The sequence below is a fragment of the Centropristis striata genome, chromosome 19 (assembly GCF_030273125.1).
Source record: "Centropristis striata isolate RG_2023a ecotype Rhode Island chromosome 19, C.striata_1.0, whole genome shotgun sequence".
Lineage (NCBI taxonomy): Eukaryota > Metazoa > Chordata > Actinopteri > Perciformes > Serranidae > Centropristis > Centropristis striata.
The window spans coordinates 9,475,553-9,493,148 of record NC_081535.1 but is presented as its reverse complement, the minus strand read 5'-3'; the positions used below and the strand labels follow the sequence as shown (position 1 = coordinate 9,493,148).

The following is a 17,596-nucleotide window of genomic DNA, read 5'->3' as shown; positions in this document are numbered from 1 at the left end:
TATAATTCAAGTTCAGTTACATTTTAGTCAGTGCAGAGTATTCATGCTCTCCTCCTCACAAAGTAGTTTCAACCTTTTCCAAATTCTTGTAGAGATGCAAAGCGTAAAAATCTCAATACATATCAAATCGTCACCCAAGTATCATGATTGTATTGAATCAAGAGAAAAGCTTATCGTCCCAGCCCTACAGGGTATATTGAAAGACTGAATCATTTCATTGACAGAGGTTATAAGGTGGCAATTTGTCAACTCAGTCTAACAAGTGTAGCGAGAGGTGTAGTGACAATGCAAACCTCTCTTCAGCTCCTCAAGTCACTGACCTTGCTTCAGTATTCTTTGAGCAAGTCGCTTTATCTCTACAGGCCCCAGATGTGTTGCTCTGTATCTGACCATGACCTCTGACCTCTTCCTGAGGAAGGAGTACAAGTGTAAAGAACATCTCCCAGTGGGGTTTCATTGCTCTAAGACACCTATCTCTCCCACTGGCACACTATAGGTTGCTTTAACACGTGACTTCTCTTACAGCTGGCTCCTCTCTCCATCTATCTCACTTACATCCGACCTCTACTCTCTACATCAGCGTAAAAGTCACGTCCACACGAATGCGTTTGTTGCTGCTTTAGTATTTAAAGCCAGCAGTTTCAAGCATTTAACCTTTCTGGAGACCCTTGTAGTTGATGCCAAACCTGAAAATGCCTGTGTGGGCAGAAATCCTTTGGCATGTAAACTGTATTTTTTAAATAAATTGGCTTCAATATGGATATGTGGACATTTTTCTTCTGTCCTTTTTTTTTTTTTTACCTGGTCTTCTTTTTTCCTTCCCCTCCCACCTCTTTCCTCCTCTCTTTTTCTGTCCTTTTCCCTTTAACTCATTCATTCTCCCATTACCCTTTATGTCCTTTACGCCTCCTTTTTTACACGATCAGACCCCCACCCTCTCTTCTGTATGTCCTTCCTGTCTCCCTCCACCTTCCTATACATCACTCTTGCTCCTCCCTCTGCTGACTGCTTCCTCCTGTCATAGTGATTGTATATCGGCCTTACGGGAGGCAGTGCAGTCATTGAACAAATGCAGCTGAGTGCTTTGCATTAGTTATGCACACATGACTTTCAGACATAGTGGCTCCCTAGCTTCTATGTCTTTCCTCGTCTTCATTTTTACTTCTCCCCTTTTCTGTCTTTGCAGCATTTATGCACCTTTTATGAGTTGCCGGGTTTGCCCCTCTCTTTTACTTCCATGAAGGACTTTAAAGCAGCATTATGCAAGAACTGGCAAATTGGCGCCCCTGCAGTTTCCGAGTGCAATTCACTTTTACGCCAATGTCGTAAATCTGTACATATGAAGCTTTCTCACCAGCAAGAAACGTCATAAATCACAAGAGATTATGTTTCCCAGATCTAGTTTCACCAAAATCAGTGACATGGTGTGTGTGACTGCAGTGAATGGTTACACACTTCTCCCTATTATGAGTCAGTATAGCATCAAAATTATTTTAAAGCTGGCATTTTAAGGTAAAATAGTCACATAATGTTGCTTCAATCCAATAAAAATGCCGCTTGCCCCATATTGAGTTGAACATTTTAATTATTTTCTTTCAAGTACACGGTTTGTTTTATCAAAAGTTGGTTTTGCATTATTTTTCAAATTTCATCAACACAAATCAACACCTAGAAATAGTTTAAAATGATGGAAAAAATGCGTATCTCCTTTTTTTTCAGGGGAAACAGTAAGCCTATTCTATCCTCCAGCACACAAGGTCAGTGACATCAAGTCCTGATCAGATACAGCCAAAATCAACCTATAAATCATGTGATGCTTGTTTTACAGTGCCTCCTCCTTGAAGCTGATTGGGCAATCACAGAGAGCTCAACTCCAGGCAAACCTAATGTGGTTTTGGCCAATCAACCCCAAGCCTCTTATCACATTTCTTCAGAAAAAATATGAGGAGGGCTGCACAAGCACCTGGTAAAAATAATCCTTTTCTAAAAGTGTTCCAGATTACATGCTGTGGTTCATGCAAATGTGCTTCTTCAACAAAAAATGGATGCAGCAGTGCTGTAACCCACTGTGATTGCCATGGTGCTTTTTTATGGAGTGCTTTAAGAGAAAGGTCATCGTTATCTACACGCATAAAGGCCTTTGTTTAATGGTCTGTTTTAATGATATAATGCTGTTGTATTGGGGGTATAGAGTTTTTCATAACATAGATTTTTCAGTGTCATAGCACAGGTGTTGTTAATGACATTCTTAACAACTATAATTCATTTAGGTTTTCTAGTAACTGGGTCATGTATTGTGCATGGTGGAACTGAGCCATTGTTGGCCTATCTGATGATAATTCAGCCTTTGGAGGCAAGGACTAGGGATGGGTGTTTGGAAGAAACCTGCCAACTCGGCTATCTATAACGTTAACGATCGATTAATCGCTGCATGCATACATGGGCAAAATAAAAGATATATGTACAGTACTATGCAAAAGCCTGTTTTGATAACGGACGCTTTTATTTTGAAAGGACGAAACAAAACTTAATACTGTTAATCGTAAACTAACTCAACTGAGATTAAACGGTAAAGATAACGTCAAGGAGTTCAATTGTGTGTTTTCTGTTTAAATATTAGTTTTGGATGCAATTAAACCTAGTAATTCATGCTAGCAAGGGTTGATACAGTAAGCTAGTTTTGCTCAAATTAATACTCTTGCATTTGTTTGTTTGAGTGTTTTATAATTGTTATTGCAACTTTCAGTTTGCAAACTGTAGCATTATCCAGCTTAATTCTCAGCTTATTGTCTTGTTCATGTACGGCTGCAGAACTGAACGATCGGCCGTGTTTCAGTTTAGTGAGTACTGATACGCAGTCATAGATAAGATTAAAATTAAAAAATACACAGATCGATTTAAAATTCCACATGATCAACCAAATCCTAACAACCATTAATCGATCATCAATTAATTATTCCCATCCCTAGCAAGGACTAATACACGGTTGCCCGTTGATGGGAATAATTTTGTTTTCAGACACAATCCTCTGTTAATTGTGGTTTTATTTTCAAATTTACTAATAAAGTTTTGAGAAGATTTACACTTAAACTGTCAAGAATAAATCACATTGTCACAATCATTTCATGGAAAGTAAAAATGTTGTATCCCAACTTTATGGCCGACCCTCTATTTCTAGGGTTCCTGAAGATATCCGAGTCAAGACTTCCTCTCTTGTATGCTGGTCATTGTTGACAGTCCAGTCAGCAACTTGTGATGCGACAATGGAGTTGGAGTTGAGAAAGAACGTCCACGTCCAAACGTGGTTTCTCAAACAGCCAGTTTAAGTATGTTAGCTAAACTACTAAAAAGCTTAATTGTCGTCATGCAATATAGCCAATGGGTGTCAAGATTGAAATGTGTTCTGCATCTTTTGTTCTCTACATGGATTGTTTAGTCAGTACACCAAAGACCGCTCAACGTGATTGGTCAACACTGCTTGGAGTACCACAAAAGACCAAAAATGTGGCCTGTCTGAATTATGTAAACTACTCTTCACTTGAAAAACAGTAACTAAAACACTATTTTCTCTGCAATATTGCCATTACCTCACTAAAAAAGATATCCCGAGCAGACCGTACGGATCAGGACTGATGTGATCAAGACATCCCTAAGAAAGTCTACTTTATATTTGCTCTGAGTGCTTTGAGAAACACATAAATATTGAAAGCAGTTTTTATTACAGGATCTCATGTTACAGTGACCAATTGTTGGCACTTATCTACCACAGATTTTAGTTCAGGCATTTTGTTCTCTCAAAACCCCATTTTTACTGTAGTTAATGGCTGAATTCCAAAACAGCACTTCCTGTGTATTATTAAAATGCTTTTTCAGATATCAGTGGTTCTGGCAGGGAAGTTGACTTTTGTCCGGATACTCAGACGGGGCAGGGAGCCCAGAATGTCAGCACAGAGTGATGACGTCAGGAGCAGGCTCTGAGGGACAGCTCTACCCAGCATGCTTTGCCAGTAGTATTTCTGCAGTGCTCATAAATATTGAAAGGTTATGAAAAGAGGGAGAGGAGGCCGGTTGAGAGGGAGAGAGAGGTTGCACAGAGCAGCTAGAGGGTGAAGCAATGAGAGAGTAATGACAAGAAATGGGTGGATATGATGTGGAGCAGAGCAAATGAACAAGTTGTGAGTTGAGGAGTTCGGGGCTTCCTCACCCTGTGGCACATTTCTTTATTGTCCCTCGCTGTCTCTCCCTCTCTTGTATCTCCCTTTTTTCTGTGCTGTTGGCAGAAATGAAACAGAAATTGAGTCGTAAAGGAAAAAGGGACCGGTGCCAGGCAGAAGTGGCAGTTTCAGGGAGAAAAAGGTCCGTTCTCATGTCACCTGCTCAGATCTTAGAAAGACACTAAAAATGTTCAGTTTCTGTCCCTGTGGATGTGTGTGCGGTACATCTGCAATCTGTGGGATTATGCTCAGGAGACAGTAGATTATGAAGTCAGGGTTTAGACTAGAAAGTTAAATGGAAGAATAATAAATTATGTATTTAAGAGGAGGCTGTAAAAGTGTTTCTTTTAGGCATCTAGACACTAAAAGGGGTGAAAATTAGGGAGTTTCTGATTCCATATTGACTTTTGTAAGCTTCTGAGACACTAAATAATCAGAAATTATTTTCCAATCATTGTTTTTTTATCATTATTGCTACCAAAAAATATGCATTTAGCATCACATCTTATCCCGGATTGCCATCATCAAGGCAGAAAGCAAGTCATGTAATATAAATCATGCACAAAGTGTGTATGTGTGTGCAGTAGTTGTATTACTACATGTATTTGTGTGTGTTGCTGCATCAGACATGATCAAATCTCTTGTAATTGCGCCAATGACAGCACACAGTATGCATGTTGTTTGTTGGATGTGCATGCAGTAAAGACATCAAGATAAATATAAAAAATAAGAAAAAGCATGCTTTGATTGTAATGGGTTGCAGAAGCAGTGGCCTGACAGAGGCTATAAATATTTCAGATGCTCTGTTTTAGCACCGGGATAGAGAAGACAACAGGAAGATCCTCGTTTTGATGTGTCTCATCATTGTTTCACGAGCAAAGAGGGATTTTGGTGTGCTGTAAAAAATCTTCATCTCAACAAATCATATAATCTTTTATTCAGTTTTTTATTTTTAAGATAAAGAGCAGCTAAGCTTCAGATGTAGCCCTTTGTAGACATGGAGCTGGTTGCACAGAGATACTCGACTGGTCTACTGAGAGAGAGGCCAGTGTTAGACAAACAAATACTGGAAGTAGAGTATTCTGTCATCATAATAATCAAATTTGAAGCTATATTAGCAGTAGCTTGCAAACGACCTACTGTATCCAAGCAGCACATAAGCTTGGAATTTTTAAGCAGACTGTTTGAATTATTTCTATGCTTGGTTTAGTACTGACAAGTGTACATGATTGTGCAGTCTATACTGTACATATATACTGCTCTGTGGGATTAGGGTGGGGATTTGGAGCAAACTGCACTAGATGACATCAAACATCTTTATGAACCTCTCATTAGCAAGCACTGTGCAGTTGATTAACTGGCGTGTAAGCCCATCTGACGTCTCACTATGTGTTAGACATAAGTCACAGGCAAACAGTCTTTGTCTTCGTGCAATCTGGAGAGCTTCAGAGAGCCACACTGCAAAAAGTGTCTCTCTGAACAAGCCGTTTATTTTTAACAAGTCTTATATTTTGATTTTACTGCAAACTGCTGAAAAAATGGTCACGGCTAACAAAACCAGCCTTTTTTCAGCCCCTAGAATAGAGAATAGAATAGAGTCTTTATTGTCATTGCACGGTAGTATAAAAAAATACGTTAGCACAAGGAAATTGAGGCATGGCTCTCCCGTCAGTGCAAAAAAGATAAATATTAAATAAATAACCAACCAAGGCATGCACCCATTAAACAAACAAACGTAAAAAAGGACATCACACAAATCACAAAAGTAAGGGACTGTAAACAGAGACACATTGTAAAGGAAAAACCTATTGCACATGTCACACAGTGAAAAAGCTTATTGCACATGTTCTACAGTAAAAATAAAGCCTATTGTACATGTCATACATGAATGTACATGAATGTTAAACGCTAAAGCCCTGTTTTAGAAACTAGAAATGCACCACTTTAATTCTGTGTGTGTTGTATGAGTACTTTACCCACATGTTTGTGGGGAACCGTCTCACCCTCACACACTCTTGCCATCCCTCCATCAATACTGGATCAACTCACCCACTCTGTAGAGCAGAGCTGCTGGACTCTATTGATTTCTCATTCTCAGGACTATGACTTCATCTTGCCAGGCATGGACGTGCTCTTGAAATGATCTCCGCTTTCCTGGGCGGAAATGTAAAATTATGACACCTCATTTATACGTTGAGGCATCATTTATCATGTTACGTCTCCTTAACCTAGTTATGCCCAAACTCTAGAGACACTCGTCTTGAATTTTTTTCTAAAAGCCCTCAGATTGACATAAGCAGTAAAATCATAATGTCAAAGTTGCCTGGCACATAAAAGAACCAAACAAAGCATCAATTATTTGACAGTTCTGTTAAGAGGTAAAACAATGTGCAACAAACATGATGAGTAAATAGCTAAATTAGGCTGTCAAATGCTAATTTAATCTTCATTTGGTTTCACCAGCCTGTCTGTCACATGTATTCTCTTGCCAATTATAAGATTTGAATGAAACAGAATTTTTTTTTAGAATGGCATTACTTTGCCGTAGTTAAGGGATTTAAACTACTTCATATTGTTATTTGTTTATGCATCATTTCTAGGATATGGTAGAGGTGGGGGAAAAATCGATACAGCATAGTATCGCGATATTTTGCGTGGCAATATTATATTGATTCATGTCTGCCAAGTATCCATATTCTGCGTTCCGATGGACAGCGGCCATCAGTATTTCAGCTGTTTTAGTTTTATTCTGGAGGCCATAGCGGGCTCACTTTTAGGAATATACTGGAGATACTGGTATCATATGGAACTATAAGACCTAAGGAATCTATAGGCACCATGCGTCAGGATATCGTGTCGGGAAGTTGACGTAAAAATGCTGCAAAGTTGCTGCTATTTTTAGATTTCATTCAAAAAAATTCAGAGCAGTTGAGGAAAGTTTGAGAAAATGCTGCAGTTGTTGTCGTCCAAACATGTTTGATATCAGTTACGTTCAGTTTGACTGAATACTTTGTTGGTCAGTCTGTGGGTTTGACTCATTGTGGAGAAATAAAAAGACTGAAGTGAGATGAATAGACTGAGGATTTTCTCTTATTTGACAAAACAATTCTTGATTGAATTTAAATTTTGTGGACACAAAATGCAATTAAACAGTTAAATCGCAATATATTGTATCGCAATACTCATCATATTGTAAAATGCTTAAAATCGCAATAATATCATATTGTTCTCAAGCATCGGGATAAAATCATATCGTGGGGCCTCTGCTGATTCCCACCTCTAGGACATGGGTCCCTGAAATCTTTATTTTTATGTTTCAGCTCCTTTACATGTGATACTTGTAGTCAAGCGTCTGAAAAAACAACAACACAAACACACACGTGAGGCTTGTCTCTGTGTGCAACACAGTGTTCTACCTGCACGCCTCTATGACACGTGATATTAGACAGCCAATCACCAGCATTATTCGACCTTGGTACACACATGCTGCATACTTCTTGGCTCAGAGACGCCAGTGAGATTAGATATTGAATTACAAAGCATTTTCTGATACCCAACACTATGGAGGTTTTCCTTGGGATTGCCATAAAAGCATTGGATTTTGGCACCAGTCCTCATCATTTCTTAGACAACACTGATCAGTATGTGTTATAAAGTACACGGCTCAGAATGAGGGGACTTCTTGGCAACTGACTGTAGTAGGATTCATTAGTGGAGGAAGGCATCGTGACCGGATAGAAGGTGTCGAGTGCCACTGCTGGTCCAGATCAGATGTGTCATTGTGATTGCTGATCAGTGTTTTCCATTAACTCTTGGTCCCCCTGCCAAGGTAATATTTCACAGTAAGAGGCCTTAGTTGAAGGAAGGACTATAAGAGATGTGGGACCAAGTGGGAAAGAAGAAAAATTGCCGGTAGGATTAAAAGTGATAGATCAGGTGACTTGTTTTAATTTGTCCCAGTGGTGAACAGCAGGTTTCAGCTGTGACGCTGCTGGGTATAGATAGAGTTTTTTTTCCTCTGTGCATCTGTGGTGGAGGATGTCTTTAACGCTTCCAGGGTTTGGGGCTGATGTCCCTCTAGACCAGCCTATAATAAAAACATGAGCACTCTGCGTACTAAAAAACATCCCAACTTGGCATACATTGTTTCGTGTGTATATTTATAATAGGGCTGGGCGATATATCAATATAAAATCAATATATATATATATATATATATATATTTATAAATGTGATATGGAATTAGACCATATCGCATATATCGAAATTTTTCTTTCTTCCTTTATATATAAATGCTGCCCATACTAGGGTTTGTCATATTTAGTTATTTTGTAATGTTGGTTATTTTTTTCTGGTATAAATATATTTATTTCAAAAAAAAGATTGGCCTATTTTATTTCATAGGCTATTTTTATTTAAGATTTTTTTATTTATTTAAATGAGGACTTTAAGGAGCTTTGATTTAATAACAAAAAGGTTCTCCTTTTGTTATACAGTATTTATATTCACTTAAATAAACAGTTTCAATAAAACTACTTGTGACATGTCATATTTGGCTTTGACTTTGACTGACCATTTGCTCTCACTTTGCGATAAAAATATCGGGATATATATCGTATATCGATATTCAGCCTAAATATACCGGGATATGACTTTTGGTCCATATCGCCCAGCCCTAATTTATAAACAACTCATGGGTCTATGTGAATACACATCTATCTGTTTTTGCTTTTATTTTGTACTCGCTCTAATGGCTGTGAGATCGAGTTGACAGCAGGGGCCTGCAAGGCTTCTACTACACTGTTTCCTGCTGTCAGAGCCTGCAAATCACTGTGCAGCTTTATTTTTAAATCTATCCTCCACTGTGGGACCCTGCTTGTTAGATTTTGTGTCTGCCCCAACTTTATGTGCGTGTGTGAATCTGTCTTTTGTGGTAGAAGTTGGGTCTCTGTTTAAACCCACGAGGGTTCATTACTGTGATCCATCTCCCTCCCTGTTAGTGCCAACGCTAACATACTGTGGCGTCTCTGCGGCTATTTTTAGCTTCCGTTTGTGAGCATGTGTTTGTAGGTAATTTGTCTTCATATGCATATTTTTTTTTAGCATTATGTGAATGAGTTTCGTGTTTATGCTCACTGTGACAAAAAGCCACCATTTTTTCAAGTACACTTCTGTGACCATCCAGCAGTATAAATCATAATAAATATGCTGCGTCAGTTGCAATGTAAAGACTACGACCTACTCTACTAGCTAGGTCTCTCTGTAGAGATGGATTGGAAGATGTTTGTCAAGATAATGAAGACATTTTTACTTCTCTCTCTCATTTCATAGTTTTTTCTCCCTCCTCCTCTGTGCATCTCACTCTTCTTTTCTACCTTCTCCTCTCCCTCTCTCTTTTTCCAATTAATAATAATAGACAGTGAAAACAACAGTTTTGAACTTCCTACTCAAATTCATTACACCCATGTCTTTTGTTTCCAGCAGTAAAGAAGACTGACATAGAAGCTGTTAGAAATAGGTTTTGGTGGTTGTAGGTATAAACTGATGTTTACTGTATTTCGAAGGTCCCATGGATAAATTAAATATATATATATGCATTTTCATTGGCATACAATTTATTGGTCATCATTTTTTTTATTATCTGTAGTTATTGTGGGACAGTGGGAATTATTTTAGCTGCACAACAGTCAAGTTACACTTTGTTATTGAAATCATCAAAAATATGAGGATTTTTTAAAGGTGACCTATTATGCAAATGTTCAGGTTCATACTTATATTTTGGTTTCCTGCTAGAACATGTTTACGTGCTTTAATGTTTAAAAAAAACCCTCAATATTTTTCTTATACTGTCTGTCTGAATGTACCTGTATTCACCCTCTGGCTGAAACGCTCCATTTTAGCACCTGTCTCTTTAAGCTCCGCCTCCCGAGAAAGCCCTGTCTGCTCTGATTGGTCAGTGATTCTGGGTCTTCCGCAACTGTGCTTTTAGTGGTTCTGCTCTGTCATTGCAGCTTGGGAATGACCGTAATGGCAATGTAGCTGTACTTTCAACCTGATTTATATATAGTATAGTTGTGACATCACAACCATACAGAAGTGCTGACAGCTTGGATAAAGCCACAGTTTCCCAAAACACAGTTTCTGTGTACATTGCTCTGGAAATCTATATTTTTTACAATATGGGTTTTTTAAGTATATTTTACGAATATTTTACAATGTGGACGAAGGAGTCATGCTCTGAGGGAGATTTGTCGAAAAGCTCCTGCATCTTATTGAAAACCTTAACTATTACCATGGTCTTGATACAAACAATGACACAAAGAAAATAATAGAAGATGCTCACACACAGTGTACAGTGCAGTAAATACTGGTAATATGGTAAAATGGACTATCTTTAAGCATAGCGTTATATTGATCTTCTTCCCTTTCTGCCAATTTCATATTAAATAAGATTGGTAATTGAAGGTTTTGCTTTGTTAACATAGACTTAAACATGTCCTTTGTCTGTGCCAACAGTAGTACATAAAATATAGTAGTAGTAATAGTAGTAGGTATTCCTACAAACACCTACCAAGTTACAGTGCAAGAGGAGATGAGATGCATGTTGAACTGTGAGGCGAAGTCTCAACTTGAAGTGACACAGGGACTCATTTCAAAATGAGAAGTGACAAGAGCTGTCACTACAATAAGTACACGTTTCCAATGTTCTGCCAATGACTTCAGTCAGAGAAAACCACCAAACGCTTCCAGGGCAGACAGTTTGTGATGTTCAGAGATTAAATGTCTCCCCTCTCCCAAAGTCCTGACTGTGTACTGTAGAAAATGATAGTGTACGTGGGGGGGAAGCCAAGAGCCAGTAGTCTGTAGCAAAGACGCCAAAAAATTATTCAGCATTATAATATTAATGTTTATTTACACTATACTCATGAAATCAGCCACACACCTAAAATTGACACCAACAACAGATCATATAACAGCTTATTTCTGTATCTAATCACCCACGGTTCTGTGTGACTCAAATTAAATGGCATGAGGTGTTACTCATCTTGTCAGATTGATTTCTATCAACCCGCATTTCTGCCACTTGTAGTAGACCATTTATGTGTGTTTCAGCAAATGTGTGGTATCATACTGTGTGTGTTAGGGCTGTGATGCAATGGACTTTTATCACCGTGGTAAAAAAAGCAACATTGCCCTTAGGTTTTGCATTTAACAGCAAATGTCTCGGCCGCCGCCCACCAACCCGGAGCAGAGGAAGCTGCTCAACTAGTTTAGCAGCCAAGCAGGCTAACAGTTCCATAGTGCCGTTCAGAGGAGGACTCTGGTCCAATTGTATCCTGTTCAGAAGCGGTAATCCAGCCCTGAACTGCGGTGTCCTTTGTAAAATAAATCCATAATGACAAATCCAACACAGAATCTCTTATGCATCCATTTTTCCATGTTGAAAACAGTCATTATTGTTGTTAGCTGCCCATTAGTAATCCCCATAATGCCTTGGGTTTAATGTGTCTACCAATCAGAGGCTGTATGATTCTGACTGGAATAAAAGGAGCTTGACACTACAAAAAAAATTGCAGTGATTAGGTGAAGACCTCATCACTGTGCCTGCGGTGTTGCACTTATCATCACAGCTGTAGTCTGTGAAAATGAATGTGACTATCAAAAATGATTGAATAGCAAAACCTGAAATAAAACCTTCTTTTACGAGTACATGGCTATTGTATTCTCTGTCTCCGTATTAATATTTGAAGCCTCTCTTCTGGCTTTTTTCGTGTCTACGTGATTATTTTTGGCTCAGCATAAAGCTTATGAGTTTGTGTTTCACTGTGAGGAGATTCAATCAGATTCATGTGTAGCCACACAAACACTCAGAAATGAAATACACCGTGTAACAAATCACATGCTGACACACTGAAAAAAAATATAGCAAAATAATCTAAAAAATAAATGTAGGCATGAATCAATCGATGCAATCTGGCATCCATTGATATGTCTCCTTTAATTTCCTCTTTATTTATTTACCTTTGAATTTATTCCCCTATTTATTTACTTTGCCATTTAATTTGTATACATTAATTTTTTTTACATTTTTGTATTATTTTCTTATGTATTTGTTTGTTTATTTATTTATTTATAGTGTAATAGATTAAACGTTTTCGATAACAATAGTTAAGTGTGTAATTGAGTGGAAATATGTGATGTATGAATCTGTTCTGCATTAATCACTTATAAACTATATGTTTCAGATATCATAGATTTGAGTATTTTCATGCATATAGGTCTTGAACATTTAGCTACAATCTGTAACACAAATACAGAACAAAATTTGATTTCAGTGACACTTTTGCGTCATTTCAACCAGTTTACATTTTTGTATGTACGTCCACTATTAACTGTCTGGTGTAGACGTTGTCTTGTCTTGGCCGGTGTGTGTTGTCTTGTCGGCTGTTATAGTTCAGCGCTGACTTGTCTGTCAGGTCAGTAGTGTGGGCTGTGAGAGGTTGGTGGAGGCCTGAGGAGTATGGCTCTTTAATAACAGAGTAAATATGATGTTTGTTTACATCCTTATGTACACGTTCTGTATTTCCTCAGCACTTTATGTTACCTCATCAGCTGCACTGGGGTTTCTTAAGGCATCTAAAAAAATGTTTTAAAGTTGCTTTTGAAGTCTTGTAGTTACAAGCAGTTCGTACAGGTGCTTGAAATCCTTGAAAATGCTTTTTTAATGTTGAATTTCAAGGTTTGAAAAGTGCTTAGATTTTGGATTAAGTGCTTGTAAATGCTTGAAATTCTTACTGTTTTTCTTGCAATCTGACTATAGATAACCGCATTTTCAATGGAAAAAATATATAAACTGAATAGCCTATCTGAAATGAAGACCGCTCCGCCTGGGTCTCGCCTGCGTAGACTTGTTTCTGAGATGTTTCTTGTTACTCTACCCTGTATCTTCTTACTGAAGGTTTTTTTTCCAATTCCTAGTGGATGTGAGGGCTTCTGCAGTAGGCCTATTTGTGAGGCTTTCCTCCTAGTTTGGGTCGTGTATAGTTCCAACCGGTTGATGATTTTTGTGAGCTTACTTTTGCTCCTAGCCCCTAGATTCCCATACCAGTATGTTTCATGAGATTAGCAAACTACTTTATTTGTTAAAAGTGTAATACCATTGCTGGTGGTATGGTTAAGTGAAATTACCCCTGTTAGTATCGAAGTACTCATCTAAAACATGCCATTTACAACCGTTGAAAGGTACTGGAAAGCTTGAAAATGGACCTTGAAAGTCCTTGAAAAGTGCTTGAATTTGATCACTGAAAAAGTGTACGAACCCTGTACTAGACATGTATATTTGTATTGATATTGATATTGCTTCTTGTCATGTCCTTGTGGTCATTGTGCTCAGGGAAACTGCTGTGTTTTGTGGCTTTGCTGGCAAGTTTCCAGTCATACTTATTGGGGATTTTCCAAAGCTGTTCTCTGTGTTTTCTTAGACTTGTAAAATGTGCTTTGATCTCATTTACAATTCAGACCATTAACATTTAATATTAATGATTGTCTAGATTAGATATGTGTTCCCTCTATTGGTTTGTCTGTTAGTTTATCTATTTTGCTCATGTGAATCCGTCAAGATCATGTCTTATTCTTGGTATAAAGTGGAAATTCTGCTTGACTTTCTTCACAAACTGCACACTGACCTTGTGTATTTTTTATTCATGGACAGTTTTTATATTGGAGAATCACTAAAAAATTCAGTCTATGAAAGCGAGGTCACACACACACATTGCTGCTCCTGGCTGACAAACATTTATCTTCACGATTTCACCTTGATGAGCTCGACAACGTTCCTCTAAAGCTGAAATCCAATCATTAAACATTTTATACTGCCCTTCATTCTCAAACTTTAAAATGATGATTTTTTGAATTTTTTCTTCATTTCTAGCATGTCAATGTCATCATTCTGTTCATACATCATACAACAAGAAACATAGATATCAATCGACCGGTCCATTTGGTCTTGAAAATAGTGTCTTTATAATAAGGTGATGGTATGTATTTTTCTGGTTTGATAGAGGAAGAGAACAAGTGGATAAGTGTTTACTTGATGTGCATTTATTCCATCCAACATCGGACCCATCTCTGCCATGCTTACAGTAGATGAATGAATGTGAAAGAGACTGAGCACCTTATATACTTGTCATGGCACGTTGCCAGCTATTCTTGGACATTGCAGGTTGCTGAACATTGTACATACATAGTCAACGTATCATATAGATGAAACATATATGTGTCAGGTGTAGTCAAACTGGTCATACTGTCCACAGTTTATATGGTCAGACTGTCATAGCTGAATGAAATGGTCAGTGCATTGTCAGCATATCAATATCTTACTCAAATGTACAGTAGACACAAAGTCTGTTCCTCAAATACACGCATGCCAAAGTATCAAGTGTGGTGGGTTTACCAATGCACAGTGAAAAAATTGTGACATTTACTTCAAAAAAGCTAGTCAAGATTTTCCACACTGAAAGTGTGAAATATTTACTCAGGCTGTTTCTAAGATTTATTTATTTAATAGAACCACTTTTTTTTTTTTTAATGAAAATACACAAGTAAATTGCAGATTCACTGATGTCCCTCAGTTACATTTTACTTGGAAATATCAACTAATTAAGCCAATGAACTGGTTTAGTGAATATTACTTAGAACAAATGATTCAATTTACATACAAAACTGAGGACACATAATAACAAACAATCACTAAGTAATGCACTACATGAAAAACTGCTATTTTAAAGTAAAAGCACTGAATTCATATTTATTTGTAGGATTTATATAGATGATTAAAATAATAATTACAGGGCCAAAAAATCTTTTTTTTCAGTGCATGGAGAATTACTGTGGAGAATTACTAAGAAATGCATACTAACACAAAGCTTTCAAAATAAACTACCATGTTCACAGGAAATGGTTTGTGCAAAAGAACAGGGTTGGGCTTAACAATGGGGGATACATGAAAATAAAATAGATTGTGTGACACAGAGAAAGAAGGGAAATGGACAGAATGGCAGAGGCAGCCGGAAAAGGAAAATGAGATGTAGGAACAGGTGAAGTAGCGGCAGGGATCATTGGACATTACTGAGAGATGCACATTGAGATATTCAGTCATCTGATCATTTGGTTTAACTGGCACGATGATTACACATAAAGTGACCTGCCAGGATCCGACGTAAGATGTAATTTCTGGGATAGGGTGAAGAATGAAAAGGAAGGATGCAGGGAACGGTAAAAAAAGAAAAAAAAGAAAAAGGCAGATTGAACTGCAGAGACGGTGGTGGAGCACGAAGGAAAATGGATTCCAGCTTGACAGAAACATGAACCCGAGCTGGTGAAGAATGACTTTCTGGAAGGTGGTGCAAGATTTTTCATTTTTTTCTAAATGTGGTCAGCTCGTAGCTCGTGCTGTTGTTGCCTCAACACACACACACACACACACACACACACACACACACACACATACTTAAAATGACCAGCGCTCATTAACAACCACATGATGATAAATGAACATGGAGAACTGGTTCATGAAGCAGTGGGGGTGGAGTCATGATGAAGAGGAGGAGGGACGCAGGTGGAGGCTATGATTAGTAATACCGTACATATCATGAACACATCATAGTGCAGAAGAAGAGACACATAAAAGGAGTTCACTGTGAAACGGTGTTTAAAATCATGTAACGGTATAGATGGAAGCAAAGAAGACTTTGTACAGAATAGTGTTTCTTTTCATTATAGAACATTCATAAGGAACTGTGCATATAATGTGACAGACATCTAAAACATACAGAACCAACCCTGAACCCTGTTCTTAAGTTGGAGAGGCTCCTGTCAGTGACTGTTTGAAGTCCTGCCTGAGTCACAGTATCTAGCTCTCATGTTCAAAGCAAAGCGATGAGATAGTGAATAGATCCTAATGCTTCCCAGACGCTCAGAGATGTGCTGCAAGAAGTGAAGAAAACAAAAGTGCAATGGAATAAACATCAAAGGATAATACTGGATAGAAACAAAATTTGCATAGTGTTTATAATACATGTCATATACAAACATCTGTTATTGGGAAATCTGCCACAGTGCTTTTGATTCACTTCAGATTCATATCTACACTGGCTTGAGAAAAGAAGGGATAATGTACAGCAAACTGGTCATTCTTGCGAAATAAACCCCAACAGAGTGATGCAGGTCTTGAAACACCCTGAAGGGGTTTATTTTACAATGATGAACCGCTCACTGTAAAATATTTTGCTTATGATATGGCTACTAGGTACTACGAAAGAAAATCTATAATGTGACTCCATTTAAAAAAAAAAAAGTATTTTGTTGCTTCGTATAGTCTGTTAGAGTCTGTGGTTGGTTACAACTGTGTCGTTTATTGAAAGCAGTGGTCGGCTATGTTATCATACGATTTAATAACCGTTTTCAGCCTTAATTGGCCCATAAGAATGGGCGACTAGGGGCTTCCTCCACCTGCTGGCGGGCTGAGTAGGTTGTTATCAGCCCATTCAATGGCCGCTCACTGAAAACATAGTGATTACTTTAGTAAATAACGTAGTTAAAAGGCAGTTTGCTTACGACCAAGGTTAGGGCAAAATATATGATATAATAAATGATTCTAAAATGTAATTTAAAAGGAAAATAAATGCCGCAAGTTAAATGGTAAATGGACCTGCACTTATAGCACTTTGCTAGTCGCTTTGCAAACGCTCAAAGCGCTTTACACTACAGACTGTGCTCATTCACCCGTTCACACACACATTCATACTGGTGGCAGAGGCTACCCTAAACAGTGCCGCCTGCCACCATTGAAGTGGTTAAACAGAAGGATGGCTATTTTTGAAAAAGTCTACAAACTTGTTTCGTAATAAAAACCAATAAATGGTTATGGGTTGTGTGAGATCATTCACGATATTCCATATGGGTTCTTCGTCTAAGTGATTTATACTCTGATTTATATCAGAGGCTTTATTTGCCATGTTTTTCTGGTGTGTATGTAAAACAAAGGCAGACATAAACTATCTGAGCAGTCAAATGAAAAGTCTTGTCTAATTACTTCTAAAACTTTTAATTTAGCAAAATGTCAACACAGCTTGGCTGAGGAGCAAATCCTGAGATGTTCAGAGAAAGTAGTTGAAGAAAATATAATTGGAGTAAGTTGGAAGGAACAACAGGGCGTTGATTCAGCAAAGATTCAAAGAAGAGGGCTGGTGAGAGGAAAGGGAAGAGGCTGTCAAAAGACCGAATCATGCTATTTGTTTGTCAGATAGAATTCAATGGAATGCATAGTTCACAAAGATGAAGAACACAGACTCCTGGTGGATCTACACAGATGAGAGATGTGA

At 38.0% G+C, this 17,596-nt stretch overlaps 1 protein-coding gene across 6 annotated transcripts in view; it reads left to right on the top strand.

The window, feature by feature from the left end:
- The window catches only part of LOC131992750 (ankyrin-1-like), a 103,807-nt gene that overhangs the window by 26,365 nt on the left and 59,846 nt on the right, over positions 1 to 17,596 (top strand). The gene's annotated exons all lie outside the window — the stretch shown is intronic.